The 21,240-nt window shown below is 32.9% G+C and overlaps 1 protein-coding gene across 1 annotated transcript in view; it reads right to left on the bottom strand.

Moving 5' to 3' along the window:
- LOC126774417 (protein N-terminal asparagine amidohydrolase) overlaps positions 1–21,240 on the bottom strand; it is an 81,051-nt gene that overhangs the window by 44,149 nt on the left and 15,662 nt on the right. The window contains exon 2 of the mRNA XM_050495940.1: positions 10,360–10,394. The gene's annotated coding sequence lies outside the window, so the exon portion shown is untranslated. The remainder of the gene's footprint in view (positions 1–10,359; positions 10,395–21,240) is intronic.

Genomic DNA, 21,240 nt, shown 5'->3' with positions numbered 1-21,240 from the left:
TCGTTTTACAACAAATACTCCAAATACATTCTCAAACAGTACTGTTAGTAAATTATTGACAAAAAACTGTAAACTAGTTTTATTTTTTAGTGATGCCCTGACGAGAAATGACTAATGACCGGTTACCATGTTCAATCCGAGATGGCAAAATGTCTCGAACACATGAATCTTAACCGAAGATTGCGAATTAAAAACCGGGTAAGCACCACTGAGTTTTCATATACTTACTTGCTGTGTAATTGATCTCGTGTTCGGCAGTGATGTCTCTAATTTCACTGAAATTCTGCCACACATATATCCACTAACACGCATTGGAGAAGCATAATGGAATTACGATTTCTCCAAAATAGGATATGATACTTTAGCCCAGCATTGTGACGTTTACAAACTATTACTTTGCTTTACTTTTATGCTTTTACTATATTCAAGATACGATTCGCTCTGTTACGGAGTTGTCTACGAAGCGTAATAAACTATCATTGGTTTTCCACTAACAGAAACCTACGAATAACAGTTAATAAGATCAATGTATAAAGATGATGAACATCACGTACCAGTTACTACTATTTCAATAAAAAATACAAACGTCAATTCTACAACAACAAACGGATATTAAAATAAATGAAAATAATTAATGGTATAAGCGCAATCTTAGCGTACATCAACATGAGACGATTCATGAACGACTTACATGGTTACAGGAAGCCGTGTAAAGGGCAACATACAAGTTTGCCGAGTTTAATATAAATCGTATTATAAATCAATTTCTACATTAAAACATCAATATGTTAAGTAATATAGTAACGAAAAAATTCGCTTTCGCTGATAATTATGCCTGGTTTTAATATTTTATCTAATAAATAAAGCGCTTTATGCTAACTATTTCATATAACAACAACAACTGCTGAGGTGACTCTGGTCAAATATCATTTAAAGGTTGAGATTTTAAATAACCTATGATATGCGAAAAAAAAAACGTTTTGAATTTGGAACTTTGGAAGTAAAATGAAATTGGATATATGTAGTTAAGTAAAATAGTGTTGTATTATTAATAAAGGTATACTGTTACTGTTTATGTTTACGGCAGAGCTATTAGCAAATGCATGGAATATAAAATCTAAGGTTTGTTTATTTCTATTCCTTATTCGATTGGAATACGTTATTATATATATAATGCGTTATTTCAAGTGGTAGTTTTATTACATCTGGATTATATTTTGTTTAAAGGGAGGATGTAGTTAGGTAAAAAAACATACCAGATTTTAAGCGTAATGATAAACTGAAAAAATAAAAAAGTTTTATTAAAATCTATGCAATACTATTAACGTTAAATAATAGTTATTTCAATTTCACATCACACACATACCGTTTCTGTATTTAGTAATCACTAATTCACTTGTCGCTTCGAACTTTCTTAGCGATTTTAGCGAGTACTTTGACCCAACTTATTTTATTACTTCGAATTAAAATTTTATTGATTATAAATTATACCTATAAAATATACGCAAATATGCTAAATACTTTAAAATTTAATAACTTCTTCATTGCATTCCAATGTTTAAAAATAAAATAAAACCGAATAAAGAATATATCGTGAAAATAAGATAATAAAGTCAAGAATGTTATTTCCACAAACAAATGTGCTTGTATATTCAAATATTTCGTTACCATTAAAACAGATAACCAACACAACTAGATAAGGATAAAAGCATAACGTCGTTGTTAGATAGAAATAACGCTTTAGTGCGAATACGTTGTGAAATGAGAGCGGGAATATCACGGAACATAACCATTGCGCATTGCTTTAAATGTTATTGTTAGTGAGGTTTTATTTTTAATAAGCTATATATAGAGCACGCGGTACGAAATGGGAACCACGAGTACAAGTAAAAAACGGGAGATCTTTCAAAATCTTCTTTAATTAGACACTAAATAACTTAATAGTAACCTCAACATCTAAACGAAAATTGTTATATTTAAGTGACAATTTTAAAATGTGGAGTGTTTATATTTTGTCATAAATCACTTACCAGCGCTGCTTACGGCACAAATGACTACGAAAGATATGTGTGCTTTTAGCATGCTTTTTATTTCTATATGGTAATATCTTATTGCACAACATAAACTAATATTTATTTTTATGTTCTTAAACAAAAACTAATACATATTACAGATGATGACTATATCGCCAATAAGACATTCCCTGCAAGTCAACCTTTAGGAGAAGATATTCAAGATGGCGCCCAAGTATAATAAAAATATAGTAATAAAAATAACATGCATAGGTATACTATTACAAACATAAAAAATGAATAACAATTAAGCGTCAATATCGCAATGGTTCACGGACCGCTAAGCCTTGTAAAAATCGCAAGTTCGATCCTGACCCCTTGGGCTATTGTCGTCCACACTCCTGACAAATGTTGTAAGCTTAATTGTAGAGGTTTGGTTTAGAAGTTAAGACTTATAAAAGTAACGTAACAAAAACAATATCGCATTTATAAAATTAGTAAGAATCGATTCTATAGTAATTAATAAAATAGATCTGCGAGTAGATCACGTAACATGTATGTTTTACGATTAGCACAACTGCCATCGACCTTGCTATATCAAATAACATTAGCTTATCCTGTATAAATTTAAATAACGAATGTAAGGAAATATCGTTGTAGTACGCTCTCTTCGTAAACAATAAACATTATTATTATAACTCACTTTACACCCAACACTCGAGAGCAAAATATCCGAACAATAAGAGCATCCAATTTCACGGCCACTAAATAAAATTTGCACCGCACTGACAGAGTAACAGAGCGTTATCGATAATTTGTAGGACGAGCTATACCGGCAGATTCACCTCGTTAATCATCTACATGATTTAAGTTCGCATGTGCAAATGTGATTTTGTAAATTACATTGTCATATTTCGTAAATAATTGCAAATATGTTAGATGATATATCTATATTTATAAATATCAATAACCATCAACTTGCAGCTTAAACTATAAAATAAGGAATTGAAATTTGTATGCGACCTTAGTTTTGTAATTATAGACGCGATGAGTTTTTTTTTATCTTCAAGGAAAGTCTTTTTTCTCTTTAATCTTCAACTTATATATCCTTAAAAATTTTCATTATTATACACACTAATATAAATAAATATGGTATATACATCTCGCTACAAATGAAGTTATCTATTTCTTTTACTATCTGCTCGCAAAACCACGACGAGTATTATTAATAGTGAGATATTCAAAAATATTCATTCGATTCTCGATTTCCATGAAAAAGTAAAAAAGATAATAATATAAAAACATCGATATTGAATTTTAATGATATGCTCATTCTATTTTGGTAATTCTAGTTTATTAAATTGTCAAAAATAAATGTTCCCATATAAGGCGAGATTTAATCAAAGTCTTGTCTTACTAAAACAGAAAAGGTAAACAAAACACAATTACAGGGCGCTGGTAACGGGACGGCTGCTCTTCGGTCTTAGTACAGAATCTCAGGATAAAATTCACGTCTACCCCGCGCCTATTGCTGGTCGTTAGGACGCAGCAAGATGATCGATAATAATGGTAATTTTACTTGAACACGTGTAGCATCGTTCCTGCGATCTCGATACACCCGTCCTAATAGGACATGCAAAAGTGAACTTAGTAAAACAACTCGAAATCAAGATTATTTTGTGAAACTTGTACATTTTTTTCTTTGGATTACTAATATTAAAATACATTTTTATACTAACTTTTCAAGGATAAAATAACTGTTGATAAAAAATTGGATTTTGGAACATTCAAATTGTGCCCAACGAAAATACGAGAGCAGTACAGACAGAGTCAACAAGTCTTACAGTGGAGACCGCACGTATTTATGTGACGTCCAGCCTTCCCGGGGTCCATAATGGCAACACAATATCACAATACGGGCATAGATTTATGCTTGGGCGCATCGCCTTCTCGCACGCGGAAATCCCATAGTTATTTACCGGTTGCGAGTTAAGTGCGGCAGATTTATCGGTGAGGCCGCGCCTAGCGACGATCTTGTTTCTTCCTTCAACTACACTATGATATATACCGACTAGACTCCTATGATCTATCTGTGATACCACTAACTTAAGGTGAGGGTTTTAAGTGCATAATTGCGGAATTGCTTAAGCAATCACCCGACCCCGTTAAAGTTTACAATTACACATCGTAAAATTCAATATATTTCCAATATTATTATAATCAAGCATTTATGCTTCAAATCGTAAATATGTTCTTGCATATAATATACTTTATGGTTATTAATAATGGATATTAGATGTTTCAGAAACATACAAGGAAAAATATTGTAAAACATATCATTTCAAATAAAAGGCAATTGCATAAATATTTAAATATGTATTTGAAAACATTGCCTTTCAAAAATTCAGAGGAAACATTAGCGAACGTGTATCAACTTTCAGAACAAATCTATTAGCTCGAACACATTGACGCTTAATAGGATATTGTACCTCCAGCAAGCGTATTATTATAATGGCGTGTGAAATTACATTCGGTCGTTTGTCAAGAAGCTCCGAGCTCAACTGCTATGGTGATTAATTTCATTAGGCCACTCTTAATCAAATGCAGCGTCGACGCTTGGCCTTTATTAGCTGTTGCATTGGATATAATCAATTTACAGAATTATCTATTATTTTACTTTTTTTATTCAAAACAATTCATGACAATCGAAATAGATAATTTCACTTAAAAATATACATATCTAATGAGTCATTGTTAAAATTTAGAAGGTAATTATTAAAGTTTTCAACAAAATAAATAAATCATTTTTAAAATGATCTACAGTGCAATTAACCTGAATTCAAGTTTTGTTTGTATTTGTTCTCAGTATATTAATATGAAAGGACATCTTGGCGCCCTAAATCAGCCTGCAGGCTAATTTGCAGAAGCCAATTCAACGGCTCATAAGACGAGCTCATAGATCATACCGACGCCGTCGGGACACGACGACGCTGAATTGTCGAGATTGGCATAATGACACCTGCCCCGGGCCACCGGCTAACTTACGACCGCATTACTACGACACGCCTGACGCATGTCCAATTATTACATACAATCTGTTTGCTCGCGTAAAATATGAATAAACCGCTCCAACGCCATTAATATACGCATATATTCGCATACACGACTCCAGTCGCTTTGAGGGGACAAGATAATGTTGCTTGTAAATAAATCCTAGACGCCGCTCGTAACAAATGAACCAGCTAAGGGAGAAATATTGCAAAAACGTTTTAAAATATCGTCCACATTGTTACATGTAATGTGAGAATATTATAACTTGTTTCACGTTTATATTTCACAATCACAAAAGCGCAAATGAAAACGAGACATTTAAGAAATTATATTTTTGATATAGCCATTTTATATAAGCAAAAATTTTAAAAAAGGCAGCCAGCATTTAGTCTAAACACATGGTAAATATACAACTAAATTAAACATTTATATGTAGAAACAAGTAAATGCCAAAGTTATAGCTATAACTTTGGCATTTACTTGGCCATTGGCTCTATAACATGGCTGATAGAAGATCAAATTGCAGAAGTCCAACAATAAATTCTATATCTTAAGCTAAAGCTATTCTTAGTAGGGACGAAATATTACCGGGATACGACTTGGAGATTGGTTGCCCTTATCCGCAGCGGTTTTCATTTATTCCACGAACTTTGGAAGGGTTCGCGGAAAACAATCAAGTCGGATACATCCCTGGAGCAGACCAATCAGTTGGAACAAATGACTGCCATTTATCTGAACTGATTATTGATGGATATCAAGGCATTTGTTTACAATTTGGACCATAAAGTTTTGGTTACAACATTTGTAACGAAATATAAGAATAAAAAGTTTATATAATATCCAAAAAAGATGAAAACTTCGAATCGATCTTGTAGTCAATAAAGGAAACCTTATAAAACGATAAGAAAATCTTTTGAATTGCTATTTTGAATACATGTACTCGTATATCGTCAATTTCTTACCATAATGAAAAGCATTAAATAAATCTTTATAACAATAACAAATCAATTCACCTGCCTTATTTACATAAAACACGAAACTAGCAAACTAAGCAGGATTCCACTTAATCAAGTTAATACCGATTAATGTTTGTTACTTTGATATTAACTGTTTATTTATATTCTAACAAGACAGAGTTATATTACCTCACATATAAAATAATAAATTAATTGAAAACTTTCTCAATACATTTTTTATTTACGATTGAAATATTGGCTATGCGGCATATTTATAATCTAGAATTCTAGACGAAACCGTGGTTTCAATCACCTTCGTGAAATCTATATCTTAGACGAAATAATTTGCGTTCATTTGACAAAGCGACAGTTTTTTATAAAAAAAAATATCTCTCTATTATAATTTGTTAGAGGATCGCTCATGGAAACGGTGTGATCACCTATTTTTCATAAGTTTTACTGTTTATAATTTATTTATTTATTTAATATTTGGAAAACAAACAATACACTTACGCATAAATAATATATAACACATAAACCAATCAAGTTTCCATGAATATCTTTTATCTATAAGAATAATATTTAAAACAATGATTCCGCTGATCAAAAAAGGGTAAAAACCTGTGGAAAAAGTTTAAAAAGTAATAAATTGTTGACGTATCATGCATACGTACATACATGAGACAGTGAAGTATTGTTAAAAAAAAATATACAATTTATGATAATAATCAAGCTGAGCCATATAAAATACCCTGAACTCCAGTTATGTGTAACTGTGTGTAAGTCATATGCGGGTTGACAAAATATTGTTGCATTCGACGGTCCGGTAATCCGAAGGGACATTAATTAATGAAGTTAAACCGATTACACGCCACGCACATAAACAGCGCTCCATCTAGTAGATGCAAGAAAATATACTATAAATAACAAACCTAGGCTAACATATTCAGCGCGTTATTATATGAGATGACTCGGTGATAAGAATACGTGAATATTAAGCGAAGATTCCGGGTTCAAAACCGAATTAAAGGTATTTATAATGTGTTTGAAATTCATCTCGCCTTTGGTGGTGAAGGAAAAAGCCATAAGCACAACCTGAGTATGGGATGAAATCTGCGTATCAGTCAACCCCCATTGGAGCAGTATGATGGATATCCACCGCCAAACTTTCACCTCAAGAGGATAGAACGTCTTTACTTACAAAGGGGACATTTACTTAATTTAATTCTTGAAGATTTTAAACAAAAGCAATTTTGAACAGCTTATAAAATATCTGACATATATATCCTTTCTATCCGAAAAATTCAATATTTTAGATCCATACGTAACAGATTTTTTAACTGAGTTGCTTGACGGTTCTTTTTGTTAGAATCTCCATTCCGAAGCGGAGCTAGTTTTAAATTAAAATCCTGTAAAACGGAAAATCAAAAGTACTTAAGACTGACCGATCGATTAGTTACAAATCAAATAATTTATAAGTTACGAAACACTTGGGACAGTTGTAAGAGGTTTAACAAAGAATTAACTAAGATCATTAATAATTATTTCGTATTTTAACCCGAAGTCGCTAACTTTAGAAGGTCTAAGCTCGGCAATAATTTACAAGGTGTTAACAGGTAATTCCATAAATTCTGTAATTAATTTATACAATCTACAATGTTTATTGATGTATTAATTAAGCTACTAATGAATTTTGTTAATTATAGACTTAACAACAGTTTAATATTATAATTAATTTTCAAGTACATTCATCTTTCATAATAATCATAATAATGTAAAGTATAGAGTATGGGTAGTAAGTTACATTAAACATAAAAAAACACCATTAATTCAGACTGATATTAAAAGAGTTACTGTATTACCACATCACGACTAAACTATCAAACCAATTAAATAAAAGCTTGACGTACATGTTGAAGAAAGACGTAATCATCTGATGTTTGAATAATATATACTATGTATTACTTACTTATTATATATTATTTTCATTTCCTTTAAGCTACCAAGATCATAGCAAACAAGATAACATTACATCAATTATACGTATACATTTTATCAACCAATAATAAATTGGAATCCAATCAAATTAATAAGTCTTAAGTTATCTTAATAGCATCTACGATACGAATTTGTATCAAGTACCATAGAAATAGCATTCAATAAAGCCGGCTGTAATTGGAGTGCAAGATACCGTATAAATGGAAAATACATCAATACTAGATAACAAAAAAAAAACAGCATTAGCAAGTATAAGTAACATTGAAACACTTGATAATTTTGAATTACTATTTAAATAGTAAGCAAAAACGAAAGCTATTTTAAATTTAATACGTGATTTATATGATTGTAAAGGATTAATACAGTTCATAATACCGCGCATAGAAGATAAAAGGTTAGATATAGGAGGTGTGTCCGACGGGCGGAGTCGAATCGAACGTAAAGTTAAAGGCAACAAATAAACAATATACGATTGCTTGCATCTGGCATAGTAGAAATAAATAGTAAATCAACCGAACATAAACAATTTGTGTGAAGCCATGTTTGCTTAGGCCTTTAAGCAATTCAAACAATAAAATTATTAATGTTTATATCTACAAAGAGAGACGAGAAGGAAGATCTCATGTAGCTGGCTGTTAATAATTTAATTTTGAAAATTCAAAAAAACAAATAAACCTTTAACATCGTTTTATTATTCCTTCCTTTTTTGAATAGGTTTACAGTTACGATAAAACAACTTATGACAGAAATTTCATATGCAGAATAAATTTAACGTATCTTCATGCAATCGTCAATGTAAACGTTGAACAATACAACAGCTATAAGGAAACTATGGAACTGAACAGCTAACCTCTCAAACACATAAAGGTCCTACAAACTAAGACCGGGAAAGAAGCTCACAAATGTCACGACTCGGCAACCTCTCAATTTCTAAAACAAAACCACTTCAAACGATTATACTACCCACGGCTACCGTTATATGCTGAGACCGCTACCATTTGTTTGTTTACCCTTTTTCTGCACGAGCTCAGATCAAAACTCATAAATTAAAAATACATTTATTATTTCCTTATTCTCAATGAGAATAATAAACAAAATACTCGTTATTTTAAGTAAAAGTTACCTAATAATTTAAGAAAAATATATTTTTTATTTCCTACCACAAAGTTTCTATTAAGGATTAAAATACAATAAATTCTTACGTCTTATATATTTTTATTGTAAAAAAATATAACACAATTCATATAGAACTCGCTCAAACAGTAAGGGAACCAGCGCGAGCGCAAGAAATACACAATCTCGTAGACATGTTCGATTTCAAATTCACTACAGCAAAAAATAGGTCTTCGGTGAGCGCAAGCGCATTATGCAGGCGTGCGGCACGATCGAATAGAATACTGGTGTAGACATAGGGACGGGAGTTACTGCCACGTACGTAGACATTGAGATATCAATGGGTGATGTCATAGCGATATGAGAAGCGCTACCTAAACTGTAAAATGGTTTAGGTGACTTACAAATCATATAATCGTGTAATTATAATATGATTTATAATCAAAGGTTAAGATAAGAGTACATAATATGAAAGTGCTAAGAAATGTGTTGAACATTTTAGAAGATATTATTATAACAAAATGAAAACATATAACTTGTTGCCGAGAAATATTCAAATTTGTTCTGCACAAAACGGCTGGGTTTACTGTATTTTTGGCTTTTTTATTTTTATTTATGTACAATAAAAAGTATAAATCAATAAATAATATACAAAAACAATAACGATAATACTAGCATCAACATTTGTTACCTAAGGACCCCCCTCACCATAAATAAATATCACCATTCAATACGACCTAACAATTCTCGAGTCCGAGGTTCGAGAGCCGAGATATGCAAAATACATTCAGACACATCATAATTTATTCAAGCAGGTGTAGCGAATATTGCAGTCACAAATGTATATGTTAGAAGTTTCGAAATCATTGCATTTATGGATATCATTTACCTAATTTATTTTACTTGGCGCAAATAGCCCTGTTGTTACAACACGAGAATCTTAACCGATAATTGCGGATTCAAAGCCAGGCAAGCACCTCTGAATTTTCTTGTTTTTGATTTGTGTCGTTCGCATGTTCGTTTATGAAAGACAACATCGTGAGCAAACCTGCATGGTGTTGGAGGAAAATATATCACATGTGTATCGAATAAGCTACAAGCCTCCACAAAAGTAGAAGCTTTAGACCAGAGGTCAAGCAATGGTTATTTTGCAAGTTACTTACTTTACTTATTTTGACTTTGAGTTTTCATCAAAAATCTAGAAAGTAATTCTAAGTTTATTTACTCACGGTTCAGACATCAAAGTTTGTTGTTGTGATGGAAACTGTAACAAAAAAAAACATTAAAATATATATTTCTTAAATCAATTTAAATAAAAATCTCATTATTATACGAGATAAATCGAGCCTATATCGAATTTAAGGTAATACTAATGTATTACCTTAAATTACTTAATAGTAATTGAGATTACCATAATCTAACCTATGGCACATTTAAATCCTTTCTATAAATTCTAGAGACTTCTGCACCTCAGCGCACTATTTCATTAAAAATAAATCCAATAATGCTAAAACTGTGATATTAATAGAGCTATTTATTTATTAATTATCATAAAAGCAGATTAGCAACTTGATTATACATGATTTTCTTGATTAACCAAGTTATTCACACTAACGGTATCATCACGGAAATACTGGTAAAATATAATAACATATGTAGTAATAAAATAAAGTTACTAAAAATATACCTACCGCGTTATGCCAATAAAATTGACAAAAAAATTATATCGAGTGTTTTACAACATAGATTTTGATTATAAAACTAATAAATTTACTATACCGGATACCATTTTCGATAGAATTAAAAGTCTATGCAAAGTTTCAGTTTAATAATTATTAATGGCAGTAGCCATTTTTAAGGAGTTACTAAAAATCCTATTTACTCCTTCAATTAAGTGTACCGCTTATGCTAGGAGTGGAGACCGCAATAGCTTCAGGATCGAAACTGCGAGATTTACATCGCTAGGCGGCCCATTAAAAATTGCACTATTACTTTTTTTTTTATAGAATAGGAAGGTGGTTGAGCATATGGGCCACCTGATGGTAAGTGGTCACCAAACGCCCTTAGACATTGGCATTGTAAGAAATGTCAACCATCGCTTACAGCCAATGCGCCACCAACCTTGGGAACTAAGATTTTATGTCCCTTGTGCCTGTAATTACACTGGCTCACTCACCCTTCAAACCGGAACACAACAATATTAAGATTTGCTGTTTTGCGATAGAATATCTGATGAGTGGGTGGTACCTACCCAGACGAGCTTGCACAAAGACCCACCACCAGTACTTACTTATTAAATTCACACACACACACACACACACACACACACACACACACACACACACACACACACACATACACACACACAAACACACGTACATGTCATGATAAATACTAGCTACTTTTACTTATCACATACACGAATAAACTATAAATATAATCAGTTGAAAAACATACGACGGATTAATATATGAATATGACATTGACAATGGGCTTAGATAATTTAAAATAACGGACCATTCAATTCAATTCGTTGCTTAGTGTCTTTGTGTCAACAGGGCACAGATTATATAGCGGACCATAGGAAGCAATTTCCAACTAATCTTTATGTTAATAAACACGAACAATGACATGACTACGCTAAAACTATTATTGACATCAATAAACCTCTAACACATCGTGAAACTAATAACAAAACTAAACGGAAACAATTACAATTACACGCATTTGAATGTAACTAATTTCCATTTGCAAATAACATCGTTTCTACTTTATTTACTTAATGACATTTCTGATTCGGCGATTTGCATTAATTTATCATTTAGATTATTAGGTATTTGTTAACGTTCGGAATTAAAATAAAAAGGCGTATTAATGATATGCGTTTTATTTTGATGATTAATATTATTTTGTTAAGCGACGTCCAACTGATAAGTTGTGGAAAATTATATACGAATTAATCTAATTATATACTGACGCTAAACGCTTCGATGGTCTTGTGACTAGCTATAATATATAAGGTCGCTGAATCCAAAAGTCCTGTTATCAAATCCCGGATCTAACCATTAAAATGTTAGTGAGTTTTCTGTCCAGATATTCAAAGTAGCAACTCGAAGTTTCAAAATTGGCATTATTTACACTCCCGTACTACAGAAAACACGTAAGGCGTTAATTGGTCATGTGCCTGAAGTCTTTCCGAACGTGTCCGATTTGGCATCCCATCGGATTATGATATAGTAGTATAGGTATAGTGCGCACATACCGTAACCGTAACAGCCTGTGAATGTCCCACTGCTGGGCTAAAGGCCTCCTCTCCTCTTTTTTGAGGAGGAGGTTTGGAGCTTATTCCACCACGCTGCTCCAATGCGGGTTGGTAGAATTCACATGTGGCAGAATTTCAGTGAAATTAGACACATGCAGGTTTCCTCACGATGTTTTCCTTCACCGTAAGGCACGAGATGAATTATAATCACAAATTAAGCACATGAAAATTCAGTGGTGCTTGCCCGGGTTTGAACCCACGATCATCGGTTAAGATTCACGCGTTCTTACCACAGGGCCATCTCGGCTTACTACATACTTGTGCACTATAATATGTCCCACGTAGTTGGTAAATCTCTCTTAAGAAAGGTCCGTGGTCGAAATTGATTAGAAGGACGTAATAAGTAACTTTTCCCGTGTCACTTACGTTATTATCAAGCGGACGCGTGCGCGGGTAGTGGATGTCGATTGGATCCGTAACCTTACCGAACGTATCAAGCGTTCATCGAAAATATATGCGAAACAGAAATAGTTAATAATACAATACAATACAACACTACAATTATGCTTTCTTGTACACGAAAATAACTTACAGAGATAAATATAACAAAATTATATAAAAAAGACGGTCTTATTGATTAGATAGCGATCTCTTCCAAGCAATTATGGGTAGAGGACTTGAATATGAAGTTGAATAAAGCGGTGAGGTGTAGGTACTAATGTAAATTTATAATAATAAAATTCGGCAGTAGTTGTCCTGTCTTTTTTTTTTTTCGAGGAGTAAAGGCATTTAAACCTCCCGCCCGGACACGACCGGGACGGGTATGCGGGACTCACGGGGCAGAAGGCCACCGTCCTACCCACTAAAACCTCCTCCTTTCCGTCTCACCGCATGGTGGCGGGGTTACGGGAACGCGTTAGCTCACCCCGCGACCCCGCCTGCGGCCGTCGCTTTGGGTGAGCGACCCACCGGTTGTTTTTTATTGAGGTTTTCTCCTCTTGGCCCGGCCGGTGAAGGCAAGGCCCTCGCCCTTCCCCACCACAGGCTGGTGCCTGGATGGGGAAACGAGTTTGAGAAGGCGGCGACCGAAGTCCGTCCACCCAGAATCGACACCGAAACTGGGCGAACCCGTCTCTCCCTCCTTCTCTACTCCTTCCTCCTGTCTCCGGCAGCCCGAAAAGACCCCGGAGACCAACTCCTCCTCTCTCCGGCGGCCCAAAAGGACCCCGGAGTCCTCCTACTTGCCACGAAGCCGCTCGCTGGTCCACTCTGCGCAACAGAGAAGTACCAGGAGCGGCCCGCGACACTTCCGTCAGTCTCAGCCTCGGTCGACAAGCAATCCGGAAAAAACATCGGATTGATGGTCGACCCCGTTGCCCAGGGTGCACCACGTGGAGGTGACTGACATGCACCCCAGTAGATGTCCTGTCTGTGGAATATACTATTTTCATGACGATCGGTTGAAATGACGCAGAATTTGGCGAATAAATCAATGTCTAAAATAAAAACCTTCTTCATGCAAAAATACATACACGTGGCTACTCTCATGATGATCGGGCGAAATGGCGAAGTCTAGTAATCTCAAACACACTTACCATTTAAATTTTTACATATAAGATTAATACACAAACGGTAGAAAATATAAATAAGAAAAGGTCGATAATTATGATTTTAAATCAGCTTACAATGTTAATCAGCAACTGAAGTATTGGAATATTTGGGTCATTTTAATTGTTCTATTAATTTATTTTGTGTTGAATTGAAAATAGTTCGTATTGTTTTGTAATGAAGGAGCCATCAAATCTTCGTCACGGAAAATGCTGCTACCTTTGAACGATGACATTAAATTACTTGGTGGTGGGACGTTAGCCACCCACTCATATATTCTACCACCAGATTGCAATACTTAGTATTGCTGTGTTGCAGAATTGAAGGGTGAATAAGCTAGTGTAACTACTTGGCACATTGGCGATGTAAGAGATGGGATGGGTAATATTTCTTTCAGTATTAATTGCGATGACCACTGACCACTTTTTTTATAAAATAGCTTACCATCACGTAGTTCACTATTCCACCTATTTCAAATTTAAAAAAAAAAAGTTATTAATATGAAATACTACAAAAATATCATTACTATAAAAAACCCCCAAATATAAAAAAAATCTCACGGTTTCGCAGTATGGTTATTTTGACGTAACAATATTTTAACGATGCACAATTCTAACAAAATGATCTATGCCGAGGTACCTGACATTAATGATTGGAAAATATTGATAGACTTAATAATGATTTGCATTCCCACCATAAATAGTTTGGAATGCCTTTTAATTAAATTAGATTTTCTAAGCACTGAGGCATAATGTATGAAACATACATAAGTGGAAGACGGAATAGGCATGTTATGATGGGACAGACTTAGATATATTGCCATATTAAATTCATATTAATATTATAATAGTTTCGTCTGTTCGTTTTTCTACTTATACGTCCAAAAAATAATAATTTATTTATAAAGATAAAAAGAGTATGTCTGTATATTTAAAGACAAATCATAACAGTTTATGTTTATTTTATTTCAATATGAAACAAAAATCGATTTGATTGATTTTATTAAGTTTCCGCCAAAAATATTACGGAATATCTCTATTTATTTTGAAGAGATCGCTCTCTCAATCATAACACAAGACCGCCTTTAATTACACTGAATTCATTTTATTTTTATATAATTGTAACTTTGCTTTTTAATTTAATTCTTTTGGTGCACATTAAGCCATATTCAATTCCATTCTATATGCATGAATAAATTGGAAATTAAAAGTTCACAGTTAAGTCACAGGAACTCGTATTATATAAAATTATATTTATTAAAAAAACGAAACACATTAAGTCAATGTCTCAGTTGATAAAATAGTTTCAAAGATTTCGATGATCTACAAATCTGCGATCAGCTTATAGTGTCGAACGAAAGGCGAATCGAAGTTGTTTTAACATAAATGATAGCGAAATTATATTGCAGGCGATGACGGCTGTGTATAGAAAGAAAGAGAGCGTAGACCTTCAAAGCATTATTTTATTAATTAAAATGTTCATTGTTGATGGATCTTAGCCAATAACAACTCTTATTTTGTCTGCGGAGGAAATCAACAAAATAAAGAATATGAGTCATAGATATTGGACCAAGAACAACAAAGCTGTATGGTGGAATTCCAAATCGTTATTTAAAAAGAAAAAACACACCTACAAAGTTTAGAAGGTGTCGCTTTATTTTAAATATCGAAGCAAATTTTACTCGTGCAAACTCGGGGTTTCCCGCGAGTTAACGTAAACAGACAATGTTTGTTGCCATCATAAAGCATTTTATAAGCTTAGCTATATGTGCAAGAATCGCAATATTTAAGAGACAGTGCTTGGCGATCGGCTTACTATTTACGGCACTTCGCTGGTCGTATTTTTTAATTTAGACGTAAGAGGTTCCATGTTTCTCGAGTTAAATTTATTGAGTTACTTATTTTATAATTAAATTTAAAAGTTACTTAATGTTAACAATTATTTTTGTGTATTTTTTTTAAAAGAAAATATTGCGTTTAGTTTGTAGTTAACCCACAAGTAATACTTGTGTTTGTTAATCTTTATTAGCTCATGAAAAAGATCCATAAAAGATTTGCAATAAAAGTTTTATGTTTCTTTGTATGATGTATCCCTTTGTTTTATATTAAGGTCTTATGTATGTAATTATGTAAGCTATAAATTTATTTATATGTATTTTAAATTTCGCTATAGTGAGCAGAAACGTCTGTATATATCTATCTAGATTTATATTCCAAAATTCCCGATATTCAAAGATTCATCGAAGTCATTAACACGGTTTACAAAATTAAAGCATAATATATACAACAAATAATACAAAGTAAAAGTGGAACTTTGTAGTCGAGTTGGTCTTAGAAGACTGCGGGTTCAAGCCCAGACTAGTTTACATGTTCTAAATTTGTGATCGTGAAAAAGCTGGAATGGTTGGCAAAGGTAATTAATTCTGCCACATGTGTAATTACCACCCAGTATTGGATCAGCGTCGAACTTAAAACCTCCTCAGCAGAACAGGCCTTAGCTGAACATTGGGGCATTTGAAGGCTTTTACTTAACATTATAAGTGGATCTTTAGTGGTCAGGTATGTTAAATTCACTTGTAAATTGTTATTAATATCGACCAAAATAGTTGACAGACTGACATGAAATAAAATGAAGAATATTTAGTTTCGTCACAGAACCCTTAAAAACGCATTAAAATTGAGCAAATCATAAGTCATAAATAGAGAATGTGTAATGGAGCAATAAACCGGGTATTGTATACGATATTATGCGCCCGCGCCAGTTGCAAATGCAATTTAATCAATCGTTAATGTATCGGCAAACAAACGGAGAGTATTATTGATGGTATGTGTCTAAAACGTTCCTTATTGGAATATATTATATCCAACTTATACTCCGATATGCTGACGAATTTACTCGTATTAATATTCTATAATCCTCATTGAAATAACTTATAAAATTAAAGTAACAGTTTATAAATGTCCCACTTCGAGCAAGGGCTCCCTTTTCTCTTAAGAATTTATTTGTGTAAACAAAATTTAGTTTTTTAATCGTTTCATTATCACACTTTTTTTTTGTTATACAAAAAGCCAATGTTAACAAACATTGCTAAAATTGACAAACAAGTAACAACTTTATCACGCAGTAATTCGACTACTGGACGAATTCTAATTGGAATATAATTAGACTATTTGACGGAACAAACGATTTAATAATTTACCAAAAAATATTAAAGAAACAAAAGTATGCGTCAGTTTAAGAGATTATTAAAAATATATATTCAAAGCAATATAAAATAACACAAATAAATAATATGTAACATAATTTATTAGTATAAGAAGTAGCAATAAAAAATAAATAAATAAACGACTCACTCATACCACTACCAGCTATACTTATTCCGTGTATTTGCGTTATTTCTATCGACAATAATGCAAGGTTTTCACAGATACCCTCTTCTTAACTGTATTTTTTTTTCTTTTTTACTAATACGCTTTATAAATGTTACTTTGTTACGCCGCTAGCCAATTATTGTAATTATGTTATGTTCTCATGTAAGTGTATATTATTCTTAATGAGAAATGAAGTTTCTTTAAGCCCGATATTTTGAGACATAGGATATATAATATATCCTTTATATTTTTTTAAATAATAAATATTATATCATAACAACTCATTAAAAACTAGTTCGATCATAAAATATAATTTAAAGCATGTATTTATTACAATTACAATTAAAAAGGCCGAGATGGCCCAGTGGTATGAACGTCGAATCTTAACCGATGATCGTGGGTTCAAAACCGGGCAAGCACCACTGAATTTTCACGTTCTTAATTTGTTGTTATAATTTATCTCGTGCTTGACGGTGAAGGAAAACAGCGTGAGGAAACCTGCATGTGTCGAATCTCACTGAAATTCTGTCACATGTGTATTCCACCAACCCGCATTGGATCAGCGTGGTGGAATAAGCTCCAAACCATCTCCTCAAAAAGTGAGAGGAGGCCTTAGCCCAGCAGTGGGACAGTCACAGGCTGTTACTGTACTGTTATTTATTACAATCAAGATGAAAGATTGTTTATAAAGTAAATACATTCGATGGCCTAGTGCAAAAAGAGCTAATATCAATAACACATATCTTTCAGCGTAATATTGTTGATATTAGTATTATTAAACTTAAGCCCTTTTAGAACTAAAACAATTATATAAGGCTTCGGACAAATGCCAAAAAGTTATTTTCATTTTACTCAGAAATTTACTTAGGCCCTTTAAACACCAGTCGACAGCATTTATAACAATATTACGTTTACAATTATCATACATAATTTTAAAGGACACTGCACCTCAGACCATTAATAATAAATTAATGAATACTATACTCATTTTTTCCTGGTCGATAGCAATAATGTATTTAATAATAACAAGTTGCTAACAACCTATAAATACAAACTTATTTGTAAATATTAGGTCCTTACATATGAAATTAGCGTTTTCTCGTACCTGACCACTTTGATCTGAAATATCTCCTCTTTGGTTAAGAATTCCAAATTCAAATTTATAAATCCATTTAGATGGTACATTTGAGTTTTGAAAACAGTCATTTCAGTCACAAATTTCATATGTAAGAACCTAATATAATTATGAATATAAGTGTATTCGAATTTTTTTTTATCAATATGACTTATATAAACAAAATTTATACTTTGAGTAAGTCGAGCCTAGACAAGACTAGGATAAGTGAATCTTAAGTCAAATTCAAACCACAAATATTCATTGATATTAGAATAAAATTACATATTGAAAATAAACTTTATGACATATTTTGTACTGTACCCTTTTTAAAAAAAAGTCACATTATTCGCTGAAATATACGAATTATGTCGATAATATATTAGTAACATACAATTACTTTTTGTTCAATAAAAGTTTTGTTTTCATTATCATAAATAGGATAATAAATTATTATAAGATTGAATTGCGTTTTAAAAACTAAATGTTTGCTGTAACAAGTTTCTTTTATTCATATTAAGAACATTCATACATAAATGTAACTAGATATTTATTATGTAAAGCTTTATTAGATATACACTATTGTTTAAGAGGTTTCTTGTTTGTATTTTTTAAGAAACCAAACTAATCTTTTACTGTCGATGCCAATTGCCAGTCATTCGATAAGCAAACACCGTTACTTTATTGGTCTGTTACTAGAATATTCTATTTATTTAATTTATCCCGGCTACTGCGCACGGTCTCACGACTCAATCTAATAAATAGTGCCAGTAATACTGCAGAAGATATTCAGTAATAAGATACCCGGTGGCGAATATACGAGCATGCTAGTTGTCTATGTTGCACGTTGAAAATTATAGTTTTATACAATCGCCATGTGAAATATATCAAAGTTAAATCGTGATGTTTTATTTGTTTTACAAGGGCTTATCTTATAAATAAGGAACCTAACGAAACTTCGTCTTATATTTAAATACAACAAAGCGTTAGAATATTGAATCAATATTTAAAGTTCTAAAACTTCAGTATTATCTATTTATATAAAACTTATAATCATATTTTCATATCTAATCTATAGTATATTCCAACGGCAGTACACTTGTGGTAGAGCTTTGTTTTGTTTGTTGTTTGAGCTCGTCTGGTTAGGTACTACCCATTCATCAGATATTCTACCGAAAAACAGCAGTACTTAGTATTGTTGTGTTCCGGTTTGAAGGGTGAGTGAGCCAGTGTAATTACAGGCACAAGGGACATAACATCTTAGTTCCCAAGGTTGGTGGCGCATTGGTGATGCCAATGTCTATGGATGTTGGTGACCACTTACCATCAGGTGGCCCATATGCTCGTCCGCCTTCCTATTCTATAAAAAAAAGTCTTTAACATTGAAATGTTGTTAAAGTTGGTATCGGAACATAAAAAGTAAAATTAAATTAGATATAAGCTGTTAACTGGAATGATGTTATTTTATAAATAAATATATATTAATCAAGAATTGTTTGTAGTTCATAATACAGGTATAACACAAATCATACTAATAGCTCTGCTATGCATCGCATGGAATATGTAAATCTAAGATTTGTTTATCTTTGCTCCTTCTGCCGTTGAAACAGGTCATAGTTATCAAAATCTACTAAAATCAAAACTAAATCCGCTGTTAAGCTTATGGATATGAAATGTTAAAATTATAAAAAATGAAAATGAATGGAATAAAAGTAGCTAACTGACTGAATTTGTCACCCGAGAACTTCTTATTATTTATGAAACGATAGCAATATCTGTGCTGCAACAGTATTGTAGCTCACATTAAACATTTCATGTAGTGTTTAGAAAATATACCTTTTAAGTCATATATTTGAAATTATTATTAAATCCACGTGAAAAATATTTCACTATTAAATCAATAAAATTGAGCCCGTTAATACATATGACAACCAACGGTTGCTATATTTAACGAATTTTAAAATTGTACAACAGTAACTTATCGTTTAAAAATAGCCATTAAGTCTTTTCTATAAGAATAACGGTCTCATATAGATTTCGTACCATTTTTATAGGAAAGCTTTTTAATGACGTCTCGTCTAGATTTACAACCGTTATCAAAAAATCTATTTTAAGTATAGTTACGTCTCGTAGACAATTTCCAACCATTATCAAAAAAAAAAATTTTCCCCCACACTTCTTTCTTTTGCATAACAATGATATGCTTTCTCTTGGTGACATACATTGCTATGCAGACGATAGTACGGTGCATGGGAGATACCACGGACGCCCATTAGCTGGGCGAGCGGAAATTGAGGAGAAGCGGGGGCATCTTGTTATTGAGCTCGATAGGACGTTAGAACTCATAGCCAAATGGGGCTCTGATAATCTTTTTGAGTTTAATGCCAAGAAAACACAGGTATGCGCTCTCACAGCAAAAAAGTCACCCTTTTCTCCTCTTCCCTACTTCTGTGGAACTACACTGGAGATACAAAGCAAAATCGCCATTAAAATCGATTGAGATTCAGTGCGACCTTCGTCCAAGAGATTTCATCGAGGCTGTTATAAAAACAGCTTCGCGGAAACTCGGAGCCCTGCCCGCACTAAGGTGCGGCGTTTTTTCACGCCACAACAACTGTGCCTGTTGTAGAAAACACAGGTATGGTCTTGCATTAAATATTGTTCACACCTTTAGGATGGCTCCTCTAAGTACCGACTGTACTGGCCGTCGTCGCGTTTGGACTCTACTACCACTTTCCATCAGGCGGAGTAGAAG

This window comes from Nymphalis io, chromosome 16 (genome assembly GCF_905147045.1).
Source record: "Nymphalis io chromosome 16, ilAglIoxx1.1, whole genome shotgun sequence".
NCBI lineage: Eukaryota > Metazoa > Arthropoda > Insecta > Lepidoptera > Nymphalidae > Nymphalis > Nymphalis io.
The sequence above is the reverse complement of the archived record's forward strand: the minus strand, read 5'-3'. Positions and strand labels throughout refer to the sequence as shown.